The sequence below is a fragment of the Drosophila subpulchrella genome, unplaced genomic scaffold (genome assembly GCF_014743375.2).
Source record: "Drosophila subpulchrella strain 33 F10 #4 breed RU33 unplaced genomic scaffold, RU_Dsub_v1.1 Primary Assembly Seq25, whole genome shotgun sequence".
Taxonomy (NCBI): domain Eukaryota; kingdom Metazoa; phylum Arthropoda; class Insecta; order Diptera; family Drosophilidae; genus Drosophila; species Drosophila subpulchrella.
Window position 1 is genome coordinate 1,563,077 of NW_023665555.1, and position 25,984 is coordinate 1,589,060.

A 25,984-nucleotide genomic window follows, 5' to 3' on the forward strand; every position below is an offset into this window, starting at 1 on the left:
CCAAAATGCGGTGCTCTTGGTAGGATAAACTTAAAGTTGACGCCTTTATTATTGCAGGTCTCCACTATAGACCTCTTGGCCTTTTCTGAGAAGATAGCTTCTTCCAATTCCTAAAGCTTATTCCTTGCTCCAACAAAATTCGTAGCGTTATCGCAGTGTAGAGTCTGCCATTTTCCTTAACGACTTATAGTTAAATCGCTGACTAATTCCAAATGCACTGCCTTGGTCGCAAAGCAACATAAGATTGATATGTAGGCAGTATGTGGTTTTTTCCACGAATTTTGTAGTGAATCTTAAATGGTCCACAATAGTCAACTCCAGAATTCAGGAACGGTCGAGCTTATGTGACTCTTAAGGGTGGTAACTGTCCCATTATTTGATCCCTTACTTTTGGTTTAGCTCTGGTGCATTTGACACATTTTAAAATGACATTTCGAGCTATTGTTTTTGCCTCTATTGCCCAATACCTTTGCCTTAATGTAACTAATAGAGTTTTGGCACCACAATGCATATTTTCCTTGTGGATTTTTTCAAGTATTAATTTGACTATTGGATCATTACATGGCAATAGTACAGGATGTTTTGCATCGAATGAAAGCTCGGATGCTTCCAATCTGCCTCCAACTCGAATGAAATCATCCTGATCCAAGAAAGGCGTTAGGGTGGTGAAATTACTGCCTCGTCCGACTTCCCGGCATTTCTTTAATTCTTTGATTTCGGCGCTAAATTTTATGTGCTGAATTAATCGGAGTACTATCCTTGAAGCTCTTCAAATTTCACCATTGTCGTTGCGTCTGAAGATTTTCTTTTGAAACGCATGATGTAGGCTACTATTCTTAGTAATTTATCAAATGGATTCCCGTTTGTGGTAGCTACCAAGATTTCTGGGTTCTCCTGGGGAATTGCACGGCGTTTTGGTTTTGCCGCAACAAATGGTAATGGCCATTTTGATGATGGACCATACAAGAACAGTGGACCATAGAACCAAAAACTGAAATTGGTGAATTTGGAACCACTTATTCCTCTTGACGCTATGTCTGCAGCGTTGTTTTCCGATGGAACATGGCGTCATTCCCTTTTTTGTCCTTTTTGCTATTTGCTTTTTATCCAGGACAACACAATTTCGGAATCTGCCCAAAAATATGTTGCAGTTCCTTGCAGCGACAATTGCTCCCTTATGGTCGCTGTTAATTGAGCACTTAAAAAATTTCTGCCACAGAGTTGGTCAATCGTAGGAATTCAAGTAATTCCCAAGGTTTTAATGCTGCAGTCCTCATAGGCTGCATCATCAAATTGTACGGTAGGAATGATATCTTCCTTATCCAATCCTTGAAGAAGATGGTTAAGAAAATGGTGATTTTGTTAATTTAAATCCGGAACTTAATAGTATGTGATTAAGCTCCTTTTGAATTTGAAGGACCTCTGGAATTGTATCAGCTCCGGTGATACAGTCGTCGACGTAAAAATCATTTTTAAGAGTAGACGATCCTATAGGATATTTCTGCATTTCCTGGCTTGCTAAATATTCCAAGCATTTTGTTGCCAGATATGGTGCAGACTTTGTGCCATAAGTGACGGTTTAATTTAATTACTGCTCTTACAATTTTTGTAGTAGTGTTCATAACCGGTTTAAAAGCTTCTTGAATGATTTCAAAATCAGAGTCGTGTTCGATGTAAAGTGCACTTGACTTGGTACAAAAGTGTTTTATTAATATTTGCTTAGCTTTTTCGATGTTTAATTCATGAAAAATTATTTTAATCTTGACTTTCCTAAAATAATTTTCACTTTCTTCACCTTCTGTATTGCTTCGAATCATTTTTACCTGTCTTGCGAAATGATTGATTGGTTTTTCAGTAATTGTTATTAAATGTTCATTATCTTCTTCAGCGCTATGTGATGTTGCTTTGTTACTGCCATAGTATACTTCGTTAATTTTGATTCTTGACAACGCTACGTGATTTTGCCTTCCTTCTAATATTTTATTTCGAAGTCATATTCGCCTAACCTTATCTTCCATCTTTGCAGTTTCATATTAGGTTCTTTGATATTGTTTAGCCAGACTTAATATATCAAATCTTCTTTCGAATAAATAGGGTCTTAAGGTTTTTGTCGCCCATACTATAGCTAATAATTCTTTTTCAATTGTACTATAGTTTTCTTCATGTGCATTTAGAGTCCTACTAGTGTAACTAATTGGTTTGTTATCCTAAGAAAGAACTCCTCCTAATGCAAAATTGCTAGCATCAGTAGTTAATTGAAACCTTTTTCAAAATCTGGACAAATCAGTATGGGATCGTTTATGATAAGTTGTTTTAATTTATTGAATGCTGCAATAAATGTATCATATTTGAATGTCACTTTAGAACCAGCTTTTAAACATTTAGTTAAAGGCTTTGAAATGTCTGCGAAGTTTGGAATGAATTTTCTGTAATAACCGCAAAGACCAAGAAATGATTTTATTTCTTTTTAAGTTTTGGGAATTGGAAATTTATTGATTGCATTCACCTTTTCTGGATTTGGCATTACACCGTTTGGTCCAACTATGTGTCCCAAAAATTCTATTTCTTTTTTCAAAAATTCACATTTGTCTAGTTGTAATTTTAGATTAGGATTTTTAAGTTTTTCTAAAACAATTTTTAATGAAGTAAGGTGTTTGTCAAGAGACGTAGAGAAAACAATTATATCGTTCAAGTATACAAGGCAATGCTTGTTTATTAATTTACGAAGGACATTGTTCATGCATCGCTGAAAAGTTGCAGGTGCATTTTTTAATCCAAATTGCATTCGTGTGTACTCATAGTGTCCGTACTTTGTGAAAACGCTATTTTGTTTATGGAATTTTGGTCTATTTCGATCTGGTGGAAATCTTTTGCCAAATCAATGGTGGTAAAATATTGACACCGTCCTAGCTTTCCTAGTATTTCGTCTATATTGGGAATGGGAAATTTATCACTAATAGTGATCTCATTTAAGCCGCTATAGTCTACTACAAGTCTACATTTTTGTTTACCTAAAGCATCTTTCTTTTTTGGTACTATCCACAATGGAATGCAATAAGGTGGTTAGCTGTGCCTAATTATTCCTTGCTTTAACATATCCTGTATTTGAGACTCAACTTATTTTTCAAATGAAAAAGGATACCCATACGGTTTTTTAAAAATTGGATTTTCATGATAAGTTTTTATTTCATGCTTAACAACATTCGTAAAGGTCAAATTTTCACCATCACGCATGCATTCAATAGCATTTATATTGGTTAACTAATTTTAATAATTTAACTTTTTCTTCTTCATATAAGTCTTCTAAACAAAATTTTTTCCCTCTGCTAGTTCATTTTGAACAGCATAATTAATTTAATCAGTATATTTATTAGATTTTAGCAATGCCTCAAAATCATTTAATTGTATTGGATTTTTATACCCGTTACTCGTAGAGTAAAAGGGTATACTAGATTCGTCGGAAAGTATGTAACAGGCAGAAGAAAGCGTTTCCGACCCCATAAAGTATATATATTCTTGATCAGGATCACTAGCCGAGTCGATCTAGCCATGTCCGTCTGTCCGTCTGTCCGGATGAACGCTGAGATCTCGAACACTATGAGAGCTAGGCTATTGAGATTTGGCGTGCAGATTCCTGAGCTTCTTACGCAGCGCAAGTTTTTTTCAGTAGACTGCCACGCCCACTCTAACGCCCACAAACCGCCCAAAACTGTGGCTCATACAGTTTTGATGCTAGACAGAAAATTTTAACTGAAATGTATTAGTCATGTCAATACCTATCGATTGACCCAAAAAAAATTTTGCTACGCTCACTCTAACGCCCACAAACCTCCCAAGAAAAAAAGCTATGACGTCAGAGCCAGACAATGGGAAATGTTTTTACGCGTGTATGTGTGTGTATGTAAATAGTTGCCGGCCGAACTTAGCGGCAAAGAAAAAAGCACTGCCGGCGCTCAGAGAGAGCAAAGTGCGCGGCTAACTTATTCTATTGAATAATGAATTTTTCACGCCTACCCTAACGCCCACAACGCTTAAATCTGTTTTCCGCCGGTAGGTGGCGCATTTAAATCTCGCTTTGCTGCTTGCATATCTCCATTTCCCTTTGGTCCCTTAAGCTAAGTAAGGGGTATCTGATAGTCGAGGTACTCGACTATAGCGTTCTCACTTGTTCAAACTAATGTTTTTGTGTAACAAAATGCGCCCACTAATAGTAGTGCGATTATTTAAATAATCAATATTTGCCTGGTTTGCCTCTAGTAACTTTCGTCTTCGCAGTATGTCATAATTGGAGGAAAAGTCGTGAATATAAAATATTTCTTCTTGAGTAAATAAACTATTAGGTGCCACTTTTACAAATTCATTTAGTTCATAATGACCTGTCATAGTGCGTATAATTGTCGGATCTTTATGTATGCTCCCGTTAGGAAAATTCTTTTTCATTAAGTTAATTGATGAACCGGTATCGACGAGGCAACGATAATTATTATTATTTATAGTTGTTTCTATGTATGTAATTGGTCCGAGGCTTGCATTGGAATATTTTCACTTTCATCATAAACATCTTCTTCTTTGTACTCTTTATTTTTTTGATAATTTTCGTCTTCTTTCATTCTTGATTGTCCACTATTACTTTCCCTGACTCTCTTTTGAGATTGGTTGGGTACTGATCCCGATCGTCCACTTGGCTGTTGGCTTTGATTCATTGTATTATTTTGCTGTCCCTGAATTAAATTTCTTCGAAACTCTTGGTAACTTCCCCTATTGGTCAAAAGTATTATTTCTGTTATTCGATTGGAACCTATAATTTTGTGGAACCGTTCTTTGGGGTTGATTGGGGTGTGGTTGAATTGAAAGAGCTGGGCCAGGATTAAATTGTTGGGTGTTGTACAAATTAGTGTATGGGTAGGGGTAACGTGTATAATTTGTTTGTTGTTTCTTTTGAATTTTATTAACATTGATATAATAATGTTATAAATTTTCATTTTCTTCGTATAGCCCTCCTTGCTGAGCCGCTTGTTTCAGTTTAAGTACTGTTGAAATATCGCTTCTTGCTAATGTCATAAACATTTTGTCAGGTAATTTTCGTTGTATTAGGATTTTTTTAGTCCTAAACATTGCTTCTGTGTACATTATTAATTCATTTGGATTTTCCTCCAGTTCTATTTTTTTGCTTATAACTAACTGTTTAAGCTCGATCTCATTACCAAATTTTCTTAGGTTACCTTGAAAATTAGTATTGTATAATTGCCTTAATAGATTCTCCACAGGGGCTTGCGTTTTGTACTCTTTGGTTAGGGCTGCTCTAAGAGCTGGCCAGTTGTTGACTTGTAGAACTTGCATAATCCTCTGAGCATCACCGGTGATTTGAAGTTCAATTGCTCCAAATATAAAGTTGTCTGTCGATCATTGGTTGTAAGATACAGACGCAAAAGGTAGTTAACTCTTCCGACAAAGGTTCATAGGGTAGATGGATCTCCTTCAAAAGTTGGAATATTCCGGATCTGGGACAAAAGCTGATTTAAGTTCTGCTCCGTCAATGGGTTGGGTGCCACACCAATTTGTGGTTGGCCTTGAGCTGGTGGTTGTTGGTCCATTTTATTGTGTTTAATTAAATTCCACTCAACTTTATCACTGACCGAATGGGATTTATTCAGTAGTCGATTGAAATTGAATTTATTATTATATTTTTTCAGTGCATTTAATTTGCACTAAGGTTTTTTTGAGGATCTCTTAGTTGCACATCCGAGCTAGTCGATTAAATTGCTTACTTGTGGGCAATTCCACGCGCTGATCTGGATATCCTAGAAGTTTAGAAATATCCTTTTAATAGATCAGCAAGCTCCTGACTTCGTTACTTCGCAAGTTTTTAAAGAGATCCCACCGACTGCGCCATTTACATAAGTCGTTCTTCGCCCGAATAAAAAATTAGGATATTTTTAATATTTATTGGATTTTATACCCGTTACTCGTAGAGTAAAAGGGTATACTAGATTCGTCGGAAAGTATGTAACATTCAGAAGAAACCGTTTCCGACCCCATAAAGTATATATATTCTTGATCAGGATCACTACCCGAGTCGATCTAGCCATGTCCGTCTGTCCGTCTGTCTGTCTGTCCGGATGAACGCTGAGATCTTGGAAACTATAAGAGCTAGGCTATTGAGATTTGCGTGCAGATTCCTGAGCTTCTTACGCAGCGCAAGTTTGTTTCAGTAGAGTGCCACGCCCACTCTAACGCCCACAAACCGCCAAAAACTGTGGCTCCTACAGTTTTGATGCTAGAGTAAAAATTTAAACTGAAATGAATTGCTCTCATCAATACCTATCGATTGACCCAAAAAAAATTTGCCACGCCCACAAACCGCCCACAAACTTCAAAAAATCGTTAGTATGAACGCGGATATCTCGGAAACTATCAAAGATAGAGTATTGGGATTTCTTATTTAGATTCCGTAGCCTTGTACGCAGCGCAAGTTTGTTATGCGAATATGCCACGCCCACTCTAACGCCCACAAACCGCCCAAGCCTGTGGCACCCACAATTTTTATGCTAGATACAAAATTTTAAGTGAAATGTATTGGTCTCGTCAATACATATCGATTGATCCAAAAATGTTGCCACGCCCACTCTAACGCCCATTACGCTTAAATCTGTAAGCCGCCGGTATGTGGCGCATTTCAATCTCGCTTTGCTGCTTGCATATCTCCATTTCCCTTTGGTCCCTTTAGCTGAGTAACGGGTATCTGATAGTCGAGGTACTCGACTACAGCGTTCTCCCCTGTTCTTTATTAGAACGTTGGAAAAAGACCAACTTTATGTTACAGAATTGGTTAGCATGAAATCTCGGTTTGCGTCTTCGAATTTACTGTTAGTGCATTATGTGGCACAATCGCATCTGGATGATGTGATCGCCACTTCTTTGTTTATGTTTACATAATTCGGTCTTAATAGATTTTGCGATCTTATTGGATTTTCACGTTTATGGATGGTGGCCGTGCAGATCGCAGTGCAGATACGTCACTGTATATTTAAACCAGTGGTCGGCAGCGGCCTATCTAGTGAGCATAGTTTAATAATAGTTTAATATAGTTTATTTATTTTATCGAATGTAATATCATTTTTCGTCACAATTGTTGATATCAGAAATTTTTGTTAAAGGCGCGTTCGCCACTACTTTCTACCTCGTTAAGAAGTGTTTTTGTTTGATATTATATAGCTGCCACAGGAACGATCGGAAAATTGGTGGGAAAATATTATGAAACAAATTATAGATTCGGTGTTTTTTAAGTTATAGCCCCCTACGCTTGAAAATAACATTTTTTATTAGTTCTGAATTTCGAATTTATTCTATCAAAATCGGACGACTATATCATATAGCTGCCATATGAGCGATTAGAAAATTGGTGGGAAAATAATATGAAACAAATTATAGCTTCGTAGTAAAAGGGTATACTAGATTCGTCGGAAAGTATGTAACAGGCAGAGGGAAGCGTTTCCGACCCCATAAAGTATATATATTCTTGATCAGGATCACTAGCCGAGTCGATCTAGCCATGTCCGTCTGTCCAAATGAACGCTGAGATCTCGGAAACTATAGGAGCTAGGCTATTGGGATTTGGCATGCAGATTCCTGAGATTCTTGCGCAGCGCAAATTTGTTTCAGCAGGGTGCCACGCCCACTCTAACGACCATAAGCCGCCCACAAACTTCAAAAAATCGTAAGTATGAACGCGGATAACTCGGAGTCTATCAAAGATAGAAATTGGGATTTCAGATTTAGATTTCGTAGGCTTGAGCGCAGCGCAAGTTTGTTACGCGAATATGCCACGTCCACTCTAACGCCCACAAGCCGCCCAAACCTGTGGCGTCCAAAATTTTCATGCTAGCTACAAAATTGTTTAGCATTTTGCACATTTAGCACATAACTAGATTATGTAAAAAGAATGTTCCATTTGAATGGTCTTCCGAATACCAAAATGCATTCCAATATTTAAAAATAAACTCATAGAACCTACTTTATTACAATATCCAGATTTCTTTAAAGAATTTTGTATAATAAGAAAGTAAACAAGCATGTGGAGCGGTATTAACTCAAAACCACAACGGACCCCAACTCCCGATAGCATATGCATCACGTTCATTTACAAAAGCTGAATGCAATACAAGCACTACAGAACAGGAAATAGCAGCAATTCATTGGGCAATTACACACTTTCGACCATATATTTATGGCAAACATTTTACAGTTAAAACTGATCACAGACCACTAACATACTTATTTTCAATGGTCAGTCCTAGTTTAAAAGTCACACGCATGCGGCTCGAATGAGAGGAATATAACTTCACAGTCGAGTATCTAAAGGGGAAAGATAACTTCGTGGCAGACGCCCTTTTTAGAATAACAATTAAAGATCTTCAAAATATTACGGCAAATATTTTAGAAGTCACTACAAGACAAACAAAAAAGAACGCTATAGTCGAGTACCTCGACTATCAGATACCCGTTACTCAGCTAAAGGGACCAAAGGAAAATGGAGACAAACTTGCGCTGTTTACAAGGCTACGGAATCTAAATTTGAGATCCCAATTCTCTTTCTTTTATAGTTTCCGTGATATCCGAGATATTACGATTTTTTGAAGTATGTGGGTGATAAAGTGGGCGTGTCAAACTTTATTTTGGGTCATACCTATCATTGATAAGAACAATACATTTCAGTTAAAATTTTTATTCCAGAGTCAAAACTGTAGCAGCCACAGTTTTGGGCGGTTTGTGGACGTTAGAGTGGGCGTGACACTCTGCTGAAACAAGCTTGCGCTGCGTAAGAAGCTCAGGGATCTGAATGTCAAATCCCTATAGCCTGGCTCTTATAGTTTCCGAGATCCCAGTGTTCATCCGGACGGACGGACAGACGGACAGACGGAGAGACGGACATGGCTAGATCGACTCGGCTAGTGATCCTGATCAAGAATATACAAGGGTGGTCAAAAGTATTTTCACAAAAAAAAAGTTAAATATATTCATAATTTGAACTTACATCTTGTTAAATTTGGCATCAATGGAAAGGTAATTTAAATGCCGTTTGAATGATACAATACATTTCTTAACACATTCAGTACTTATTGAAAAGGACGAATTTGTGTGAAAATGTCCTTTTTGAACTTTTTTCCTCGACTTGAAAACTTAAATTTTTTGATGCAAAAAGTTTCTTCAAACAAAAACAATAGTAGCTGCAAAAAGAATTTTTCAAAAATCATTTTGCTTATATTTTTTATGAAGAACATTAGAACCTACATGACTAGACGAGTCGATCTAGCCATGTCCGTCTGTCCGTCTGTCCGTCCGTTTCTACGCAAACTAGTCTCTCAGTTTTAAAGCTATCGGACTGAAACTTTCCCAAAAGTCTTATATCTGTTGCAGGTAGTATATAAGTCGGAACCAGCCGGATCGGACAACTATATCTTATAGCTCCCATAGGAATAATCGGACAAAAAATGAAAAAAAATTATATCTTTGGTGTTTTTTAGCATATAAACTCCTAAGCTTGGAAATAACAATTTTTAAATAATTTTGAATTTTGAATTAAATTTTATCGAAATCGGACGACTATATCATATAGCTGCCATAGGAACAATCGGAAAATTTGTGGAAAAATTATATGAAAAAAATTATAGCTTCGGTGTTTTTCAACATATAACTTCCAACGCTTGGAAATAACATTTTTTAATTAGTTCTGAATTTCGAATATAATTTTATCAAAATCGGACGACTATTTCATATAGCTGCCATAGGAACGATCGGAAAATTGGTAGGAAAATAATATGAAACAAATTATAGCTTCGGTGTTTTGTAACATATAACCTCCTACGCTTGGAAATAACATTTCTTAATTAGTTCTGAATTTCGAATTTAATTTTATCAAAATCGGACGACTATATCATATAGCTGCCATAGGAACGATCGGAAAATTGGTAGGAAAATAATATGAAACAAATTATAGCTTCGGTGTTTTTTGACATATTATCTTATACTATTGGGAATATAATTTTTTGTGTTTTTAAATTTAATAATTATAGCTGCAAGGGTATATAAGCTTCGGCTTGCCGAAGCTAACTTCCTTTCTTGTTTTTACTAATTTTTTAATTTTATCGAATTTTTTAAAAATATTACAAATTTTAAATTCTTATTTTTTGTTGGTTCGCATGAGAGAGATATTGAAAGAATATTCATGCCAAATTTTAAGTAAGTCGGCTGATTAGAACTTGAAATATTATGGCTACCGTATCAGAAAAAGTAGTTTGGAGAAAAACGCGTTTAAGGTTTTACGTTAAATTTCAGGCAGTGTAACTGATAGAATAGCACGTATAACTTACATTCTCTTAATCAGCCATAATTTTAAAAATAATTTGAATTTTGAAAAATCCGTTTAGGGAGATATTTTTGAATATCTAAACTATCGAATTATGAAAAAAAAAATTTTCGATTTTTTCAAATTTCTAGACTAGAATACCCCCTTAAATGTATTATTTAAACCATAATATTATGGTGCATATTCAATTTAAACCAATCTGTAGTTTAAAACAAGCGTGATTTATATTTAATAAAGACCCAAATAAGTATGTGTTTTTATTGAAAATAAACGTAAACATATAATTCAAACAATTGTTCTGCTTAAACTCTATTTTTACCATGCTAACACGTCATCACTACTTTTGTTTTAAATACATTTGTACTTAACGTAACTCTTAAAATTTATATGATACATATGTATGCATAGAGCAGCTAGTAAAGCGTTCAATGTTTTTTATGATCACATGTGTTTTGCCACATTCGTACGCCTGCATGTGCGTACAAAACTTTCCTGCGAGTCCCAGTAGTGATAATTTCTTTCGCTTGTTGGTTCCTTTAATGACGGTCCACGATTTATTTAAGATGACAGATGTGAGCAATACAGTGTAAATGACGTCCTTGTAATCTGTGAATAAGAATATGTTATTAGATTTTTGGTAATGGCATAATTTAGAAAAAGTCAAGCTTACTATAAGATACAATTTAGAAATGTAAAAAAAATTATACATTACCAAGTGATACAGTTTTCTGAACTGTCTTTAATAGTTTAAGTCGCTCTTTGTTTTGTATTTGCTCTTCGTAAAAGCAAAAAACCTTTTCCTTAAATGTGTCCCATTTACTAGATAAAATTGCTTCTTTCTCAGGGTACAATATGTTGAAATAAATTTGTATCTATAAGAAAAAGTTAAGTAGTATTATAATAAGTTTCGAGTAGGTTTTTTTATATAAAGGGATTTAAATAAGACCAAAATATTGTTTAAATTTATTTCGTTTTTATTTTTTAAAAATTTCAAAATTAGTTAGATTTAGGGAAATATCACGTGAAAGAACAAAAAAATATTATAAAGAAATAGGTGAAAAAACTGCGACGCCACAGAGCCGAATGCAACGGCAGTAAAGCGTCTTTTTTGCGCCCTTTTAGTGTTTTCCTTCTCGTGCAAATTAATAACTTCACTCGTGAATTATTTAAAAAAATTTATTTTTATTTTTTATTTACTTAGTTTAAACTTCTCAACATTTCCTTAGTATCGACTTTTATTCTTGGCGGTTCACAATTAACTTCTTATACAACCGATCTTCTCGGACGCAAAAACGGACTCCTGGCCAAGGGCCGCTTATCTGATAATCAAACCTCGGTTTAAGAGAATTGGGGAACTCATTAAGAGTTGGACAAGGGTTGGACTCCAGAGAGTCGGGAAATCGGATGATCTAATTCTCTGCTCAATTGCCAAACGGATTACGCTGTAGTTTTGGGGCTCGCCGGGTGTTGACCGGATGCTTGTGTTTACATTAGCTGGACCCAGCTTAGTTTATGTTAGGAGGACTGCGGCGCAGTTGAAGTAGGGGAGCTAATTGGGATTCTGTGAGAACGCTGAGTAAGAAGATCCCAGCTAAGAATTGTTTATAAGAAATTGTTTACGACTTGGGTAAGGCGGCTGGGCGCTCGAGCTGGAAAGCGTTCTCAGCTAAGAATTGTATATGAAGAGTTTGTTTATAAATTGGGTAAAGAGGCTGGGATCATGAGCTGGATAACTTGCATCCCATCTTAGTTTTAGGGTTTTGGAAACCGTAATGGTGTATAAAGCAGCTTAAAATAAAAAACGTTTGTTCGACGACGCTAGTTTAGCGGGAAATCAAAAAAAAAAGCCAGATTTAAAATGCTTATAGTATCTAAACAACTAATGCTACAGAAACGTGCTATATATCTCTGAAAAGATAATTTAATTTGCTTAATACTCTTTATACAGTAAAATTGTCTGAATATAATAGATTTAGAGTTATGATAAAAAGTTGTTTTTTAGAACAACTTTTTGACTATTTTCTTAAAACTGAGTCGAACGATTTCTTTTTAAATTTTAAATCATACAGCCCTTGAGATTCCTCAACTTTTGATGTTTAACACTTTTTGCCCGTTTGGAAGATATTAAGCGATAAAAAGTGCAACTCGTTTCAGCTTCGTATACGTAATATTTCATACTTATCGAGTAAACAAGAAAAAAACCTATTTGATGAAAAAAATTCTTATTAGATTTTTTCAAACGGTTACTTACATGAAGCTAATCGAAATAGAAAAACTTGATCTATTTGTTCTACCACTTTGGAAAAACCCGCTAGTTCGGCGGGAAATGTAAGAAACGACAGATTTCTCTTGGAATCTGAAACTATACAGCCCTTGAGATTCCAAACTTGTGCTATTAAAATAGGTAATTGAAGCGATAAAACTCGTTGTGCCTAATTTAAGGTGGCGTTCAGCTAAGATAAGGGGTCGAATCTGTGTGTTTGGTTTTTCAATAGCCAAGCCATATGGGGACGACTCCTAGTCATGGTATTGGGGTACTTAAACTCATGAGCAAAAAAAAACTTCTGGTATCAAACAAAAACACCTCTTAACGAGGTAGAAAGTAGTGGCGTGCGCCTTTAACAAAAATTTCTGATATCAACAATTGTGACGAAAAATGATATTACATTCGATAAAATAAATAAACTATATTAAATTTATGTATTCGGCACGCTACAACAGAAAATTTACATGTAGGTAAATAAGTATGTACTGTTGCGGGCCGAAATCATAGGAATTTGTGGAAAAATAACGGGAAACAAATTAAGGTTTCGGTGTTTTTTGACATATTATCTTATACTATTGAGAACATAATTTTTTGTGTTTTTCAGAATTTCGAATTAAATTTAATAATTATAACTTCAAGGGTATACAAATTTCGGCTTGCCAAAGTTAGCTTTCTTCCTTGTTTTATTCAATTTAAGCGAGATCCGAGAGTTGACAAAGTTGGGGAGGGGAAATCGATGTTTTTGAAAAAAAATAATGGCTAGTATACATGTCGAATGAGTTGTTTTAAAGAAACTTTGAGGACGTTTGGCAAGAGATCTCGGAAGCTGTAATAGCTTAATATTGGGACTAAGCATACAGATTCTTCGCAGCGCAAGTTTGTTTCAGATATACATGTCGTATGAGTAATTTTAAAGAAACTTTGAGGACGTTTGGCAATGTCTAAAACTCAGCCAAAAAATTTTTAGTTTTTAAATACATTTTTTGCACGCTTTAATCAACCATTTGAAGGGGCAAGAACAGGTCCGCCCTAGTATCCACGTTTAATAGCGATTAAAGATTTATCAATAACTTACCTCGGCAGAAGAATGGAACTTGCTCGCAAACATTTTCATGCAATCATTTTTCACAACATTCGACGTGGATTACTTCCACAAGAGTGCATCTATAAACTTTGTATGGCGATGAAGCACCATCCTATAGCTCTGTGAAAACTGGTTTTATGAATTCAATAGAACATTGATGCCGTGCGTGAACTGATAATGCAAGATCCTCATGTAACACAGTGAGATAGAGTCATTCTTGGACATTTCTTACACCAGCATACATTCGATATTAAATGATCGTTGGATCCCACACAATTTAACAATCCCTCAAAGAGGCTCGCGTAAATTGGGGCAAAGAAATTTTGATAGTATGCAGCCGCGGTGTTTCAAAAGACGTTTATAAGATCGTCACAGGTGACGAATCATGGATCTATGCTTATAAGCCCGAAACAAAACAGCAATTGACCGTGTGGGTCCTCGAGGACGAGCCAAATACAATAAAAATAGTTCGTGGAAGAAGCACTACAAAGGAAATGGTTGGCTGATTCTTCCGTAAAATTAGTCATGTGTCGACTGTTCCGCTTGAGCAACGTAGGACGGACAATTTTGAGTGGTTCACCACAATTTGCTTGCCTGAAGTCTTCGGAGAAATTTAAGCAAGCAATTCGAGCAAAAGTAGACGGATCACTGTGCACCATTACAATGCGAGCTCTCACAAATCAGCTCAAACCAGCGAATTGATGGGTCATCCAGCGTACAGCCGACTGATAATCTATTAACTTCTTTTTTTTCCAGCATATTAAGCAAAAATTTGTGGTCATCAATTTTTATTTATATGCATTTTTTCATCCATTTCTACATCCAATCAGTTGTGTTCATTGTTATCTCAGGGCGCTCAAGAGAGCTCATTTTTCCGTATATTTGGTTTCAAATTCTCACTATAATGTGATCTAATAGGTAAAGTGAAATTCGGAGTCCAGCAGTCCAAGTGCAAATATAGCAAGATAACAATAAGCTGTACAACATGTGAACAGGTGAGCAAGAGAGCAAGTGAGCAAGAGAGCAAGTGAGCAAGAGAGCAAGTGAGTAAGTAAACAAGTGAGCAAGGAAACAACAGAACAAGTGATCAAAGTGAGTTTAATCATTAAAAACAAGAAAGGGAGTTAACTTCGGCAAGCCGAAGTTTGTATACCCTTGCAGCTATAATTATTAAATTTAATTCGAAGTTGTAAAAAATAAAAAAATTATATTCCCAACAGTATTAGATAATATGTCAAAAAACACCGAAGCCATAATTTGTTTCATATTATTTTCCCACCAATTATCCGATCGTTCCTATGGCAGCTATATGATAATGTAGTCCGATTTTGATAAAACTAAATTCCAAATTCAGAACTAATTAAAACATGTTATATTCAGGCGTAGGAGGTTTTATGTTAAAAACACCAAAGATATAATTAAAAAAAAAATTTTCCCGATTATTCCAATGGGAGCTACAAGATATAGTTGTCCGATCCGGCTGGCTCCGACTTATATACTACCTGCAAATATATAAGACTTTTGGGAAAGTTTTAGCTCGATAGCTTTAAAACTGAAAGACAAGTTTGCGTAGAATCGCACGGACAGAAAGAAAGGTGCGCGTGAGAAAGGTCGCACACCCATAGTATCCAAAGGTTGTTATCTCAGAGGAGATGGTCCACATCGCCCCCACATCCCCATGTGACAATATTGATTATGTATCCTTCCCCTCATTATGTGCAATTAATAGTCACCTGAGAAAGGTCGCACAACCATAGTATCCATAGGTACTTCTGATTACGACCCTTTTGCCTCATTACCACAGGTGTTGCTGTGCACGTTAGAAAGGTCGCACACCCAAAGTATTTAAAGATTGTTATGTTAAAGGAACATGTCCGATCAATATTTTCAAACACATATTTTTGTTTCCGCCCCAGAACGTTTAACTGGAAAATGATCTAAGGTTCTTTCCTTTCCACAAATGGGTCATAAACATGTCATAAAAGGGACTCAAGCGAGAGCTACCTGAACATGCGCACCTGTCCATTACCTGACCGCAATAAAAGGGGCACAAGCCTAAAGGCGCGATCATGGGCCTCACGCCAACGACCTCACGGCTGACTGCTAGCTCTAATACGACCCATAATAGGGGTTGAAATCACGAAATCGCAAGTAGCCGACATATCTCAGTCAAGGAAATATTTTCCATTCTCCGTACCTGTAATTTAAACTCGAAATAAAAAGTCAGAAGTTTATTTTGTAGCATAAAAATACATTTATTCATTTATTTTGGTATCCCGAACATGTTTTATTATACACTGGTCGGCATATGTATTTTGACAAAATAAAAGTTAAGTATACTCATAACTTGAATTTACTTCTTGTAAACTATAGACATCAATGGAAAGGTAATTTCAATGCCGTTTGAATGATACAATACATTTCTTTACCCATTCAGTACTTATTGAAAAGGACAAATTTGTGTAAATCAACTTTTAAATTTTTTTTTCAAACTTTTTTCCTCGACTTGAAAACTTAAACTTTTTGATGCAAAAAGTTTCTTCAAACAAAAATAATAGTAACTGCAAAAAGAATTTTTCAAAAATCATTTTCCTTATATTTTTTATGATTTTTTGAAGGTGACAATGTCGGAAAAAATTTGTATGAAAAAGAGAAAAATATGGCTCAAATGCCTGTTTTTAAGCATTTTCAAAAATTCATAAAAAATATAAGGAAAATGATTTTTGAAAAATTCTTTTTGCAGTTACTATTATTTTTGTTTGAAGAAACTTTTTGCATCAAAAAGTTTAAGTTTTCAAGTCGAGGAAAAAAGTTTGAAAAAAAAATTTAAAAGTTGATTTACACAAATTTGTCCTTTTCAATAAGTACTGAATGGGTAAAGAAATGTATTGTATCATTCAAACGGCATTGAAATTACCTTTCCATTGATGCCTATAGTTTACAAGAAGTAAATTCAAGTTATGAGTATACTTAACTTTTATTTTGTCAAAATACATATGCCGACCACTGTATATTGAAATTAATTTTCTGGCTTCATTCCGGTGATTTTCATAGAAAATGCAGGCGCACGTTTCCGACAACATTTCTGGACTACAAAATGTAAAGTGTTCACCATAGTTCGTAGTTTTGAGATCATGCCCAACTCGATTCATGAACATAGTTTTTGTGTTTAGAAGGTATTGAAAATGCTGACCAATTATCTGTCCTTTAAATTGTTTAATAAATTGTTCAATTTCCTCATGAAATTTCATTTTGTTAATTTTTTTTTCTTGTAGGTCCTTACACATCCAGTCTCAACTTTAAAATGATGTATAAAAATTACATTATTGTTTTGGAGCTACTTTTAAAAAATGTCAAAATAATGTATGCATTGTTAAGAGCACAAACCCCGCCCTTAAGGTGTGTTTCACAATAGGGAAACCGGTTGCCTTTAAGCCTGTTTAACAGACACAACCTGTTTAACGGAGAGCCCATTTCCTCGATATTAATGACCTGACGACTCCCAAAAAAGTCTGTAGAAATCGTTTCCTTTCCACGCCTTTACAAATAATTTGTTTTCCGCTTGTAATTGTCCTTAGACAAATTAAGTATAGTAGTTGTAGTCTTCCCTCGCCGCTGTCAGTAATGACGTGGTGTCTAATCGACGATATTCCAATTGGTGTTGGTGGCCGGTGGCTGTCAGTTATGAAGCGATGTCTAATCGACGATATTCCAATTGGTGTTGGTGGCCGGTTGGCCGGTGATCCCCAAATGTTGATTTAGGTAGTTTAGGATGAAAGTGTTAATGCCCTTCTTAACCTGCTGGCCTAGAGACCTAGACAGTTTGAAGTGATAAGACGTTAACGGCGGTTTGCCAGAGTTAAATCAAATGGAGCACAAGCTCTTTATTCAGTGAATGGCAAATGAGAACTAAAATTTATAAGCTATAACGGCAAGCCGGCCGCTTGTCATACAAAAATGCCGACACTAGCAGAAATGGCATAACTCACCATGCCAAGAACCAGGCACGGCCCCTAATGGCGTCTTATGCTAAGCCTGCACATAAAAAAACGAGGGTGACCCGACAACCGCCCAAGATTTGTACCGACTTATACGTTACTCCTTAACTGTGTTAACTGATACTTTCGAGTTTGTGGAAAACTATTTTCTCCATCGTTCCAAAAAATGTTGTGATGTGTACTGGTTAACCAAATTGCGGTCTTTCGAGATTTTGTATTTTGCAAAGTAAAATCATAAGGTGGTTCTATTAAAAAACTAATATTCAAGTGTGGATCTTTTTCGAATTCAATTCCAATTTCCTTTAGAATAAAATTATTATTGTTATCAAAGAAACCTTGAACATCAAATCATCGAAACAGTATCTTTCAAAATTTTCCTAAAGTTAAGCAACTCATTATACTAGTCCGTTTAATTGGTTATATTCAACCAAACGGTCATGTACAGGGTGGCTGATGAAAGCCGCTACCAAAAAAAAATTAAATAAATTTTTTTCTATTTAATGAATATGGTTAACTTTTTTTTATTTTGCAGATTGACTTTTACATTTATCAAAAATGGATAACTGGGACACTGAAACAAGAATTTGGATTGTCCGCCGCTATCACGCACTGGAGTCCGAATTTTCGGTTCAAATAGAATACAGGCGCACGTTTGGCGGCAATCCTCCGAGCAGATGGACCATAATAAGACTTTTAAACAATTTTGCCGAGCTTATCTGCTCAAATGGGTTTAGGCAGGCAGTCATTACAGTCAATTATGCACAAAGATTTGGACTTATTCCCATATAAAATTCAAATGGCCAACAAACTGAACGATGCAGACTTGCCGATTCGCTTGAAATTTTGCCAGAAGATGCTTCAAATGGTGGAAGAGGATGAAAACATGTTGAACTGTCTTTTCATGTCTGACGAGGCCCATTTCGATTTAAACGGCAACATAAACAAACAAAATTGTCGAATATGGAGTGCTTCCAACCCACAGATACTCCATGAGACGGAATTGCATCCACTTCGTGTCACAGTGTGGTGTGCAGTTTCATCACGCTGCATTTTCGAGCCCTACTTCTTCGAAGAAAACGGTCACACCGTTACGGTTACTGGAGACCGTTACTTGAGCATGTTGAGAGAGTTTTTCTACCCAGAATTACGCCGAATGAGAATTTCTTTCAACTCTGTGTGGTTTTGGCCAGATGGTGCAGCTCCTCACATAGCCCAACCTGTTATGACAGAACTGCGACGAAAATTTTCCAATAAGCTGATATCCAGAAACTTCACATTCCGTTGGCCACCCAGGTCGCCTGACCTTACTGCACCTTACTTTTTCTTGTGGGGTTATTGCAAACAGGAAGTCTACAAAGCAAAACCAACAAATTTGAATGAACTAAGGCAATCCATTCGAGAAACAATTGCGGCTATTCCTGTCTCAACTATCCAAGCAGTAATGAACAACTTTTTGGAAAGATGCCTCACATGCATCAACGAGCAGGGGGGCATTTAAATTCCATTATTTTTAAAACTAATTAAGCTATATTTAATAAAATTGAATGAGCTTTAACATGAATAAAAGAAAAATGAATTCCATACACTGAAAAAAAATTATTTGAGTTTCTTAATGTAGCAAAATTCATCAACCACCCTGTATGAGGAGACAGTAAGCTTGGGCATTTTCATGACTTGGTGTCTTCAGTTCTATTGAATTTCTCACATCAATTGGACCAGATTTCACTGATTCGTTTTGATATGAAAGATCAACCACAATAATAGGGGCCTTCAATTTAAATTTATTTGGGGTCAAAAATGGTTGTGACTTACGATTATAGTAACTAGATTGAAATCTTGCATAAATTTCATATAGGTGAGCATACTGATTCTTACTTAAATCGACATTCTGATTATCATATGGATATGACTCAGAATTATAGTTATATATAAAGTTTGATAAATTATTTGTGATAAGTTAGTGGTACAGAAAAGTTGGAGATGGGTCCCGTAGAAATTTCGTCTCCACTGCTCCATCCAGAATTTAATAAATTTTGACTTTGAAGTTTATTCAGAGATATAACATTTTTTAGGAGAGTAGTAAACCGACAAATCGTGTTTTATCAATCTCACATTCATTTATTTCGTACTAAATTTCATCCAAAAAGTAAGCCATACAATTATTTTTAAAAAAACATTATCAGTTGTAGGTCCATTCGGTGAATCTTTTCTAATAATTTCTTGCAAATTAAGGTAACTTTCGTGAGGAAGCACGTACAAGTCTTGATTTTGAATAGTAATTCGAATTTCATCGTTTGGTTTAAATGTTTGATTATACGATGAATAAGTATGAAACACTTTCTTCGAAATACTCTTATCTGAGTAAACTTTTTTCGAACATTTAAAATTTTGTTCATTCTCGAAGCTTCAATCCTAAAGACTTAAAAAATAGTTTATTTTTCAAAGTATGTGAGCTTTTTTACTGTTGATCCTCTTTCTATAGCTTTACAATTAGTAATGCTTGGCTGAGGACTTACTATATTGTTGAACGTTGATGCACTAAGAGCAGTACAAACAAGTGGCCCAAACGACACCAATGTAGTATGCACTTATATCGAATATCTACTGTACCAAGAGTACTTGAAACAAACACACTGTAACACTTTGTTGCATTATTTTTATAAACAAAAGGCTCGGTCAAAAGCCCAAAGTGGCCGAGACATGAGTCGATCGGCGCGCATGAAGAAAGTGCAAGTGTCAGCATTCTGTTGCACACGCCGGCCGCTCAGCCAAACTCAAGTACATACACATGCCCTCGCGCTCCAGTCAAAGAGAGCATAATTAAATACACTTTATATACATAAGATATACATAGCCGTCTCTCTGCCGCCCAACTGTAAGCAGCGCAGCTACGAGAATTATTCTTACTTAGATCCTAAGGCAAATTGTTAAATCAGAGACAACTTGACGTTGGAAGCGGCATTAACGCTGCTCCTGGATACAAAAACTAACTAAATAAAGAATCTTAAAAAACTACCAAAAGATGTGTTCTCACTAAGTGGGTACGGAATAATAAAACTACCAACACAAGGAGTTTTCCACAACATGGCGACCGTGACTTTGGTCCTAAAGGATCTGGACCTGGATCTGGACATGGATCGGGACTTCGAAAAATAAAACAGCAACCAAGGCGACAGCAGCAATCAACAACAACAAAGACAACAGCAACAACAAAGGCAACAACAGCAAAAACGGCAGCAACAACAAGAACAAGAGAAGAAACGCAGTGAGTAGAGTGTGATGTGTGCCAAAAGAAGTGGCGTGGTCAAAAGATTAAAAGCCAGAAAGGCTCATCTACTGAAGCTGCTCAACAGCGGCAAAGCAATACAGTGGAACGACTCGGTAAAAATACATGCCGAAGTCGAATACCTAAAAAATTTGCTATCAGAACGAAAAAATCAGACCACAGCTACAGCCACATCCACCTACCCTGTAATCCAAAATATTTCAAAAAATAAAAACACATTGCCTCCTCCAGGAAAAGTTGCCATCCCAAAACTAAAGAAGACGTGCCCAGATGACTGCGAGGGACCACTGTGCTCCCCGTTCTGCGAGTACACCTGTGTAGCCAGCACCGGTGCCCCACCATGAAGTACACCTGTGCAGCCAGCACCGGTACCAAGGAAGTGTGAACCGACAGCGCTACCAAGAGCGCATAATTTTTTTTATCTTTGCACTGCGTTGCAAAAATTTTTTTAATTGCACTGCGATGCATATTTTTTCATTTATTTTATAAAAACAATTGTAAAAATTGAGCGACATAAAAGTTGCCCGATTAGAGTATGGCCTGAAAACCATACACAAAATAGGCAGGAAATTATATGTAAAATATGATAATAATTGGTCAAAAACAAAAAAAAAAGTAAAATCAAAATCAATAATATTAAACTAGTTGTTTATGAATAACATTAACAACATTTACGAGTTGATTCAAAAATCAAAAGAATTTGACAGACCAAGATATATATTAAGAATACCAACCCCAAAGATGGGTTTAATAGATACAAAAACAGTGGATTCCACTGCAAATGTTATTAATAAGGTAGAATCAAACCCCATAGACTTAGAATTAATTCATACATTGCTTATAATAATTGTTGTAATAATGTGCGCAAACTGTTTCTATAAACTTTATAAATTGCACAATAAATGTCTAAAAAAAAAATATATGAGCCAGGCAAATGATCTGGACAAAATTTAAACATTTTGGCACAAACAACATTATTATAAAAATATTGCTGTATTTAAATTTTAAACAAGTTAAAGAAAATGGAATAAAAAAAAAAAACAAATAAATAAATAAAAACAAATTAATTAAAAATGGCTACGCTAAAAGCAATTGCAAACACATTTGATAGGGACATCTATTTTAGAGAAAGAATTCTGCAATTAGTTGCACCAACTTCAGTAAGCATTTACGAGTTAGAAAACTTATATATTGAAACATTTAATTTAGATGCCTCTCCACTAATTCATTGCACAAGCACCCAAAAGGCAATTGTCCTATCAACCATCCCAGGGGTACAGGTTAGATCAGTAGTAGACGAACACCCAATACTAGGTAAAACAATAGTAATGATGGTCTCCAAGAAATAATTCATCTCCACAATATAATGGAATGGAATGAATTATATAAGCAGCTAAATAATGTAAAAGTTGACTTTGACAAATCATATAATTCACTTACTCAAAACAGGCCAATTCAAAAGAATACCATTAAAAAACATGTGGAAATTCTAGTAAAATGCTTTAATGAAGCACGAATACTAATATATGGCCAGAAGGAAAAATTAAATCAAGATCATTGGTCCCAAGTATCAAAATTTTTGATCAGACTACGATATAATTTAATATCAATTAAACAAAAGTTTAAGTTGGACATATCGGTACCAACTATACTTAACACCTCCCTAGCAGTTGAAACTGGTGATGAATCGGAATCAACAAAACAAACTGACAGTGACCAAATAGAATCAGAAGACCTTACAGAAACAAATCCTAAAATAGAAGAGCAAGATTTAAATAATCTTACTATTCCAGCTGTTTTAATGTCAGATCTGGATGATTCTACAGATTCTGATGATAATTCCTTAATAGAAAATAAAATAAGAAACAATATCACAATGGCACAATCTAATATTGATTTCATTAACACAGCATCCAAACTTATACCAGTTTTCGATGGTAAATCTGAAAACTTAACAAGTTTCATGGATGCATTAGAAATAATAGAATCAATAAAAGGCGAACACGAACAATTAGCAGTTTCAATTATAAAAACAAAGCTAAAAGGTGTCGCCAGAAATCTAATCGGAGATGAAACAACAATAGCTGAAGTCATTTCCAGATTAAAAAACAACGTCAAAGGCGAATCTGTAGAAGTGTTGTCAGCAAAACTAATGAGCCTACAACAACGCAATAAAACTGCCAACCAGTACACACAAGAGGTTGAGCAGATGACGAAATCCTTAGAAGGTGCATTTATAACAGATGGCTTATCCCTAGAGTTAGCCAGACGTTATTCAACTCGGCATGCAGTGAAAGCAATGACTAAAAATTGCCAAATAGATAAGGTAAAAACTATAATGCAAGCCGGTACCTTCAATACAATGAATGACGCCATATCCAAATTTGTAAGCAGTTGCACAGAAGCAACCGGACAGCCAAACACTGTCCTATATTACAAAAATTACCCGCAGCGCGGTGGAAATCGCGGACGAGGTAATAATCGAGGTAATTATAACAATACCAGATATTATCAGAATAACGGATATAATCAAAACAATGGTTATAACAGAAATAACCAAAATAACAATTATAACAGAAATAACAACCGTGGTGGAAACACCAGCGGCGGAAACAGCCGTGGGGGAAACAACAACCACAATAACAATGTTAGAGTGGCGCAAACAAATTCGGGAAACTACCAAACACCTTTAGATACACGACAGTAAACAACATCAAAATTCACACTTTAAATCTCAGTCAAAATACATTTGTCACTTTCACGAACGTAGCAACAGGAAAAGAATTAGTTCTCTTACTAGACACAGGTGCGGAAATATCCTTATTGAAGGAAAATTCTGATAATTTTCAAAACATTCAAGATAATCACATCATAAACATACAGGGTATAAGTCAGGAAGTTACAAAATCTAAAGGCTTAACTTCTATTGAAATTCAAACTTCTAAGTACATAATTCAACATGATTTCCATATCGTAAATATGCAATTCGCTATTCCATGTGATGGAATACTAGGAATCGATTTTATCAAAAGATACAACTGTCAATTAGACTTCAAGCCGTCTGAAGACTGGCTTATAATAAGACCAAATAACCTAAAATATCCAATTTATGTTCCAATAGCATACAGTTCTGGCAACAACTCCCTAATTCTGCCAGCAAGATCCCAAGTCGTCCGAAAAATCGAAATAAATTCAGAAGAAGACAGTGTATTAATTCCGAATCAAGAAATTCAGCATGGTATCTATATCGCAAATACCATAGCAACAGTCCAAAATGCATATATAAGATTACTAAATACTACAAACACAGATCAAGTAGTCTATATCAAAAACATTCATCATGAACCACTTTCAAACTACGACATAGTAAAAACGAACTTAGAAGACAGACAAAAAATTGTATTATCCCAACTTGCAAAAAACTTCCCGCCTCAATTCAATAAACAACTTACAGCATTATGCACCCAGTATAGTGATGTGTTCGGACTAGAAACCGAATCGATCACTACCAATAATTTTTATAAACAAAAGCTGAGATTAATTGATGATGAACCCGTATATATAAAAAATTATAGAAATCCTCATAGTCAACAAGACGAAATTCAAAAACAAGTCCAAAAACTCATCAATGATGAAATAGTGGAACCCTCTGTATCACCTTATAATAGCCCACTTCTGTTAGTACCAAAAAAGTCACTTCCAAATACGGAAAATAAAAAATGGCGATTAGTAATTGACTATCGTCAAATTAATAAAAAACTCTTGTCTGATAAATTTCCACTGCCTAGAATCGATGATATTTTAGATCAACTAGGTAGAGCAAAATACTTCTCATGCCTTGACTTAATGTCAGGTTTCCATCAAATTGAACTGGAAAAAAGTTCACGGGATATAACATCCTTTTCAACAAACAATGGTTCGTACCGCTTCACGCGATTACCATTCGGTTTAAAAATAGCGCCAAACTCTTTTCAAAGAATGATGACTATAGCTTTCTCTGGATTAGAACCTTCGCAAGCATTTCTTTATATGGATGACTTAATAGTCATAGGTTGTTCCGAAAAACATATGCTCAAGAACTTAACTGATGTTTTCGAGAAATGTAGGAAACACAACCTGAAGTTACATCCTGAAAAATGTTCATTTTTCATGCATGAAGTCACTTTCTTAGGACATAAATGCACAGATAAAGGAATCTTACCCGACGACAAAAAATACGACGTCATTCAAAATTATCCAGTCCCACATGATGCGGACGGCGCTAGAAGATTCGTTGCATTTTGCAATTATTACCGACGTTTTATAAAGAATTTTGCTGAATACTCCCGTCACATAACAAGATTATGTAAGAAAGATGTAAAATTCGAATGGACAACACAATGTCAAAACGCCTTTGAACATCTTAAATCAGCATTAATAAATCCTACTCTGTTGCAATATCCAGATTTTAGCAAAGAATTTTGCATAATCACAGATGCTAGCAAATACGCTTGTGGAGCAGTCCTAACTCAAAACAAAAATGGACTACAGCTTCCAGTGGCATACGCATCAAGATCCTTTACGAAAGGTGAAAGCAACAAGAGCACCACAGAACAGGAATTAGCAGCCATTCATTGGGCAATAACACACTTCAGACCATATATTTATGGTAGACACTTCACTGTCAAAACAGACCATAGAGCACTGACATACTTATTTTCAATGGTAAATCCAAGTTCCAAACTAACACGAATGAGACTTGAATTAGAGGAATATAATTTTACGGTGGAGTATCTAAAGGGTAAAGACAACTATGTAGCCGATGCGCTCTCCAGAATAACAATCACAGACCTAACAAATATACAAACAAGTAATAAAATTCTGAAAGTCACTACCAGAAACCAAAGTAGACAGAAATCCTGCGCAGGAAAAGATCAAATAGAATTGCATAAGCAACCTATAGAAAAAACTTCAAAGCCCAACGTATATGAAGTCATAAACAATG